Below are 8,216 nucleotides of genomic sequence, written 5' to 3'. Positions count from 1 at the left end.
TGACTTAGTTAAAAAAGAGAGAGTTAAGACTTAGTTAAGAACAACTTGAATGTATAACTGGATAGTTTTGCAGAAAGGGTTTATTTTATATTTTATAGTATGTATAATTATATTTTCAGTGGGTGGTTGTGAAAGAATGATGCTTAAAAACAACCAAATTAATTTTGAATATGTACAAGTGCACTCAGAAATGATCTTCAGCATTTTTCCAAAGCTACATATTGTTCCCAAATAATCAAGTATTAAATACAAGACACAGCTCCATGTATGAAGCAAAACTGCTGTTAACTTCAAGCCATTATATAGAAAGAATATTGATAAATAAGGATTTTTAATTTTCTGTGTTCCCTCTTAGCACTGTAAGTTATGCCAAGAAAAAATCTATCCTAGATATAAAATCTTGTATACATTTTTCATTGTTGAAAGAACATAACATCAGTTTATCAGTTATTTAAAAACTCCTTGGAAATCCTAAGAATCACATAAACTTTCAGATAATGTCACATATTACTTAAAACTTATGTTACATCTCCCCTGAGTTCTATAATTCAGTAAAAGTAAATATATCTGACATCTGCATCTTAAGAATTTCCATATTCAACAATAATGAGATGTAACTGTGACTTTTTTAAACACATGCCCTATCTCTTCTTGTCTATATGTGTTGATTTTCTAATGGTTGAACTATCTTTTTAACTAACTCTAAAGTCTTTCACGTTTATAAAATGACTTATGTTGACTTTGAAAAGAACTCATCTAACTATGAAGTTAACCATATAATTTATTGTTCATATTTGGATGCTACCAGATAATAAAATTGGAAGCTCTTTTAAAAGCTTATGTAGGATAATTGCAATACACAAGACCTTTCTTGAAAAACTTAGTACTATAGTCATCTTAAACATAAAGGGATGATTTAAACATGCGGTGTTTCAATTATTAATAATTAAAACTCAAATCTGTCCATCACCTCTACATACTGAATGAATTTAGATCAGCTAGGATTCCCCAGAAAAACAATTAGAATTGGGTGAGGGTGAAACTGAGGGCTTAACATTTTACTCTAAAGGGAAATTTCTTTCAGTTTTAGTTGGAACTTAAACTTTACTAAATTGTTCAGAGGAGTATCTATTTGAGAAGTGAAACAGTTAAGTAATCCCATCAACGGCCAAGACCCAGAGACTATGGAACCCAGCTCCCAGAAGAGAACAGCGCAGAGTCTCCTGCCCCCGTGCCTGGCTGTCCTTCCCAGGGCCCCTTGGAGGGGAGCGGGTTGACCTTCCCTCCCTGCCCCGACCAGGGCTCCGGCAGCCGAGGACCTACAGAACCAGCCACCACCATACTGAGACCACTCTCCACACGCACGAAGGTACCGGCAGAGGCATGTGGGTCCTGGGGCTGAGATCTCCAAGCCTGCTCAGATCGGGGCTGAGCATCCTCCACCCAGATCCTCCATAGTCCAGTATGCAGGGGTCACACCCACCAACTGGCCCCCTGGCGCCGTGTAATCCCATCAATGGCCAAGACCCTGAGGTTATGGAACCCAGCTCCTGGAAGCACTTGGTCACATTCATGGCAGCATGACATCTTATTATCTCATTCTTACTTTAGACAAACTGGCAGGCTACCGAATGTAACCTGCTCACATGGCAGAGTCTGGCAAACTCCCCATGGTGTACCCAATATGCCAAATACCAGTAACAATGATGGGTCTCAATCTCCTAACCCTGAAAGAGCCTTGAATATGGCACTTAAAAAAAATCTCAGGGCTAGGATAAAGGAGACGTTACTGGGACCTGCTCGAGGCAATCGAGGAACACAGGATAGTCGTGATCGTGAATTGAAAATACAATTATGGATTTAAAGATATCTATCTAAAATAGTTATCTTAAAGCGTAATCTTTAAATTACTTTACAGGGGTTGGAGAGATAGTACAGTGAGGAAGCCACTTCCCTGCACATGATCAACCAGGGTTCAATCCCTGGTATACCATATGGTTCGCTGAGGCCATTGGGATTGATTCGTAAATTCAGAACCAAGAGTAACTCCTGAGCTTCACCATGTGTGACCCTAAAACCAAAATAAAATTTTAAAAAATCACTTTACAACTTTTATATTTGTGATCTTTTGTTTTCTGGGCTAGGCATAGAGATCTTAAGACACTAAGAAACAAAATACAAGCATTGAGACATAGGAAAATAGAAAACGTATGTAGAAGGGACACAAACCTTCTACACAGAGGGAAAAAAATTCAAAATGCTGAGGAATCCTTTATTTTCTATCACATCATGTTCATTCTTCAGATTAGGCATGTTCGACCACTTGAAATTCTCAACCATCCTCTTATTCCTTCATTCAGTCTGTCTCCTCTGTCAAGGTGTTCTCCACTTCTTATTCCCTTCAAGTTTAGCGGAAATCTAACTCCCTATTCATTCTTCAAACATTGATCCTTGAATCTAAATTTTGAAACATTTTTCTGAAATCCCGTAGCACTCTGAAACTCTATTGTAAAAATTTTGACAAACTGTATAATTAGACATTCATTTTACTTAATTCCAAAACCTGAGTTAGATGTATTTTTTACCACACATCCTCAGCATATAATTTTGTAACCTTCAAATAGTATGTGCTCAATAAATGATCTATTGAATTACAAAATTCCTATTTCAAAAATAAACCAATCTGTAACTACAGAAAAAAAATGTTGGGAATCAGAATCCAGAATATTGGAGCCCTATGATGGAATGATACTGTCCTAGAGTGCGGTTCCTGGCAGCAAATCTCCAAGAAGCGTTTTCCCTGAAGGAGGACCTTAACATCTATGCACTGCACTGCACTGTCCGCCCATTGTTCATCAATTTGCTTGAGCAGGCCCAGTGATGTCTCCATTGTGAGACTTGTTGTTACTGTTTTTGGCATATCAAATATGTCACGGGTAGCTTGCCAGGCTTTGCCATGAGGGCGAGATACTCTTGGTAGCTTGCTGGGCTCTCTGAGGGGGCGGAGGAATTGAACCCAGACCAGCCAGGCCGGCCGTGAGCAAGGCAAATGCCCTACTGCTGTGCTATCTCTCCAGACCCTATGTTTATGTTTATATTAAATCAGTGTCCTCAATTATGTAAAACTCTCATCAAACTAAAGAATGTTTGTTGTTTCCTGATTTGCTAGTTCTAAGCAATGAATTCAGTAAGCTGAGGATTGTAAGGGCTCCCAGTTTAAGTGGCTGTCAGCCCCAGACACCAGGCTTTTTCTCTCATATTTGTTTCTATTTCTGTCTCTTATTCTCATTACTTGCAGTGGCCTTGCTTCAGGCCTGTCTATCCAGGACTGGTTCCTGCAAAAAGTAATGTGTACACCTGGTTTATATCCATCACTTATTTTTTCATAATATATAAATCAAAACAAAAATAAAGTTTGTTTTAACTTCACCCTCTGATTCACTGTACAGGAATATTAGGATCCATGTCATTATTTGGTTGCAGGTATGTACATTGCATAAAAGAAAAAAGTGTCTTTGATGAATAAGATACTATGCTAACCATAATTAATAGTGATCAAATTGATCTCAGTGATTTCTAAGGTGGGTCTATTGTATACTTAATGTTGACATATGGTGTTTTATAATATTTTTGTAATATAAAAATGAGATAACTTTATTTCTTATTATGTTTTCTTGGCTTCTAGCTATGCATTCCATTTACTTCATCACTTCTTAAAAAATCCAAATTTGGGTCAGTCAGTGCTTGAACCCGGGACTGGAGTTTCACCACATATGCACCCCAGGTATCCTCTAGGACCCTGGGGCGCTCACCATGCCTGAGCCTCTTCCTATTTGTCCCCAACGCTGGGCCCAGTCATCTTCCTCCCCTAGGTCAGTCAGTGCTCAACCCAGTTCTGGGGTTTCTCTGCGTACATGCCTCAGGCATCCTCTAGGACACTCACCATCCATGAGCCTCTTCCTGTTTGGCTCCAATGCTGTGCCCGGTCTTCCTACTACCCTTGGTTGTACCCCCCCCCCCACACACACACACACTAGGTACCTGTAGGGGGTGTGGCCTCTTCGGAAGTGGGTGTGCCCTGTGCAGAAGTGGATGTGGGCTATTTTGGGGCTGCAGGTAGTTTACCCATATCCAGCAATCTCGTGTAATATCTCAGTATTCATATCTCCACACCAACAAGAAGAAACAATGCAAATCCCCACCACAAGGGGAGGATGATAAACAGAGTCCAGATGTCTCAGTAGGTGCTACTCACCTAAGGGACTGCTCTGAGAAAGAATTCAGATATGAAGTAATGAAGATGTTGAATGAACTCAATGAAACAATGAGACAGATATCCAGGAAATTAAAGGAGGACATGAAAGAAACAATCGAGAAATTACAGGAAGAAATGAGAGCAGAAATTGGAAAACTATGCACAGAAATGTCACAAATAAAATATTTGGTAGATGAAATAAAAAACTCACTCTGTGTCCTCAACAGTAGAATGGCCACAGCTGAAGACAAAATCAGTGACCTGAAATATCAGTTGCACGAAGCCTACAGGCAACACAAACAATGGCAAGAGACCTCAAAATAGCTCGATAGTGAATCCGGGTCCTAGGGAATGATTCCAAGAGGAACAACATTAGAATCATTGAAGAACGAGAAGGTCAGGGAAACAATCCCACTGAAAAGCCATGGTGAAACACATCATTGATAAAAATTTTCCAGAGTTAGAGAATGCAGGCATCCAGATCCAAGGAGCCAGAAGGGTGCCAGTTAAAAGAGACCCTCACAAAAACATTCCAAGACATACCATAATTAGAATGATGGATGCCACAGATAGAGACACAATACTGCAAGCAGCAAGGTCAAAGAAGGAAATCACATACAAAGGAGCACACCTTAGATTCACAGTAGACCTATAACAGGAAATCTTCCAAGCCCTAAAGCAATGGTTGGATACAGTGCAAAAACTAACTGAAATGAACACTTCAACAAGAATTCTCTATCCGGCTAAACTCTCACTCAAACCCCAAGGAATGGTACACTATTTTGTGGATAAACATTAGACCAGGAACTTAATAGACTCAAAACCAAAACTAAAAGAAGGGCTAAAGGGGATACTATAAGACAAGATAAACCCTACAAGCACAATACACCCTTACAGGAAGATGACACAAAACCCCATAAAAAAATCTCTCTCAATGTCAACAATCTAAATTCACCAATTAAGAGACACATAGTGGCAAAATGGATTCAGAGACAGAACCCAACATTCTGCTGCCTACAAGAAACTCATCTGAATAATCAGAGCAAACACAGACTCAACGTGAAAGGATGGAATCCTAAAACCTCTACCAAGAAACTCCTAGAAACAATAGACTTATATAGTAAAGTTGCAGGCTATAAAATCAATACACAAAAAGTCCATGGCTTCTCTATACACAAATAGTGAGAGAGAAGAAAGTGACATGAAAAAAAAAACAATCCTGTTCACAACTGTGCACCAGAAAATCAAAACAATCCCATTCAAACTTGTGCCCTAGTAATCAGATTAACTAAGGAACTAAAAGACCCATACAAAGAAAATTACAAAACGCTACTTCAGGAAATAAAAGAGGACATGAGAAAATATCCCCTGCACATGGATTGGGAGAATTAACATCATCAAAATGGCAATACTTTCCAAAGCATTGTACAAATTCAATGCAATCCTATAACAATATCCATGACATTCTTCAAAGAAATGGAGCAAACACTCCTGAAATTTATATGGAACAATAAGTACCCACAGAGCTAAAGAATTCTTGGGGAAAAGAAAATGGGAAGAATCAGCCTTCCTAACTTCAAACTCTACTACAACGCAGTACTGGAACAAAGGCCGAGCTTCAGAACAATGGAACGGGGTTGAATATACTGAAATCTCCCCCCAAATATATGATCATCTAGTCTTTGGTAAGGGAGCAAGAAATGTGAGGTAGAGCAAGAAAAGTCTCTTTAAAAATTGTGCTGGCAAAACTGGACAGCTAGGTGCAAAAAAAAAAAATGGGCTCAGATCTCTGCCTAACACCATGTAGAAAAATAAGATCAAAATGCATTAAAGACCTAAACATCAGACCATAATCCATAAGGTACATTGAAGACAAGGTTAGAAAAACCTTCATGACATTTAAGTGAATGGTATCTTCAAAGATAACATACCACTGGCCAAGCAAATAAAAACAGAGATAGACAAATGGGACTGTCTTAAACTAAGAAGCTTCTGCACCTCAAAAGAAACAGTCACAAAAACACAAAGACAGTCTACAGAATGGGAAAGGATATTCACCTAACACCCATCCAACAAGGGGTTGATATCAAGAATATACAAAGTACTGGTTGAACTCCACAAGAAGAAAACATCCAACCCCATCAAAAAATGGGGCAACAAAATGAAAAGAAACTTTCTCAAAGAAGATACCAGAATGGCAAAAAAGGGCACATGAGAAAATGCTCTATATCATTAATCATCAGGGAGATGCCGATCAAAACAAACTTGAGATATCATCTCACACCACAGGCACTGGCCCACATCCAAAAGAACAAAAGCAACCAGTGTTGGCGCGGATGTGGCGAGAAAGAAACTCTCCTTCAGTGCTGGTGGGAATGCTGACCGGTTCAGTACTTTTGGAAAAAAGTATGGACGATTTTCAAAAAATTAGAAATTGAGCTCCCATTTGACCCAGCAATACCGCTCCTGGGAATATATCCCAGAGAGGCAAAAATTGCTGTCGAAATAACATTTGCACTTCTATATTCATTGCTGCACTTTTCATAATAGCCAAAATCCGGAAAAAAAAAAAACAAGTGCCTGATAACAGATGACTGGTTAAAAAACTTTGATGCATCTACACAATGGAGTACTATGTAGCTCTTAGAAAAGATGAAGTCATGAAATTTACATACAGGTGGTACTACATGGAAAGTATCATGTTAAGTGAAATGATTTAGAAAGAGAGGTGCAGACATAGAAATATTGCATTCATCTGGGGTATATAAAGTAACAAAATAGGAGACTAACACCCAAGGATGGCAGAGATAAATACCAGGAGGTTCACTCCATGGCTTGGAATCTAGCCACACATGCTAGGAGAAAAGGCAAAGCAGATAGGGAAGGGAACACCAAGTAAAAGGTGTTGGGAGGATCCTCCCAGGATGGGAGATGCATGTTGAAAGTAGACTATAGACAGAACGTGATTGCCACTCATTGCCTCTTTTGCAAACAACAGGACCCAGGAGAGAGAGAAGAAAAAAGAATGCCCTGCCACAGAGACAGGGTGGGATGGGGAATAGGGGTATGGGAAAGATACTGGGATTATTGGTGGTGGTGAAGGGCACTGGTGGAGGAATAGGTAGTAGATCATTGTATATCTGAAACCCAAGCACAAAAATTTGTAAGTCTACAATAGTACTCATGGTGTTTCACTAATAACATTTTTTTAAAAATCCAAACTTCCTTTAAAAAAATTATATATATATATTTGCATCTGCAAAGGTGTTATAACTTTAAATAAACTTAACAAAAATACCTCTTTAAGCAATATAAAGGACATTACATATTTTATGTGGGATGGAGCGATAGCACAGCGCGTAGGGCGTTTGCCTTGCACGCAGCCAACATGGCTGACCCAAGTTCGATTCCTCTGCCCCTCTCGGAGAGCCTGGCAAGCTACTGAGAGTATCTCACCGGCAGAGCAGAGACTGGCAAGCTACCCGTGACATATTCAATATGCCAAACACAGTAACAACAAGCCTCACGAAGGAGATGTTACTGGGCCCGCTTGAGCAAATCGATGAACGGGAGGACCATGACCATAACCGTGATAATACCTGTTTGCCCAACACAAGGAATCAACATTCTCTTTGTAATAAACTCTCAAATATTTTTTAAAAAGCCCTTTTATCCTATTTATGTTCCTATAAATGGATTTTTACACTTTTCTTTATATTAGGGAACTGAGACTTCATAATATTTCTCAAAAGTATCCATCTACTTTTCCATAAACATTTAGCATTTTTAGGAAATCATTGGCTAATAAAGGTAGTTCTTAGCCATCTTTATTAACCAGTGTTTTCCTGATTTTATTCATATCAAATATTATTCAACATCTTTAAATGGAACTCTTAGATTACTTATCTTCAAGTACTATTTTTATCATCCTAAAGTACACAGAGTAACTACATATTACCAA

The sequence above is a fragment of the Sorex fumeus genome, unplaced genomic scaffold (genome assembly GCF_029834395.1).
Source record: "Sorex fumeus unplaced genomic scaffold, SorFum_2.1 ptg000265l, whole genome shotgun sequence".
Lineage (NCBI taxonomy): Eukaryota > Metazoa > Chordata > Mammalia > Eulipotyphla > Soricidae > Sorex > Sorex fumeus.
Note: the sequence above shows the minus strand (reverse complement) of the source record.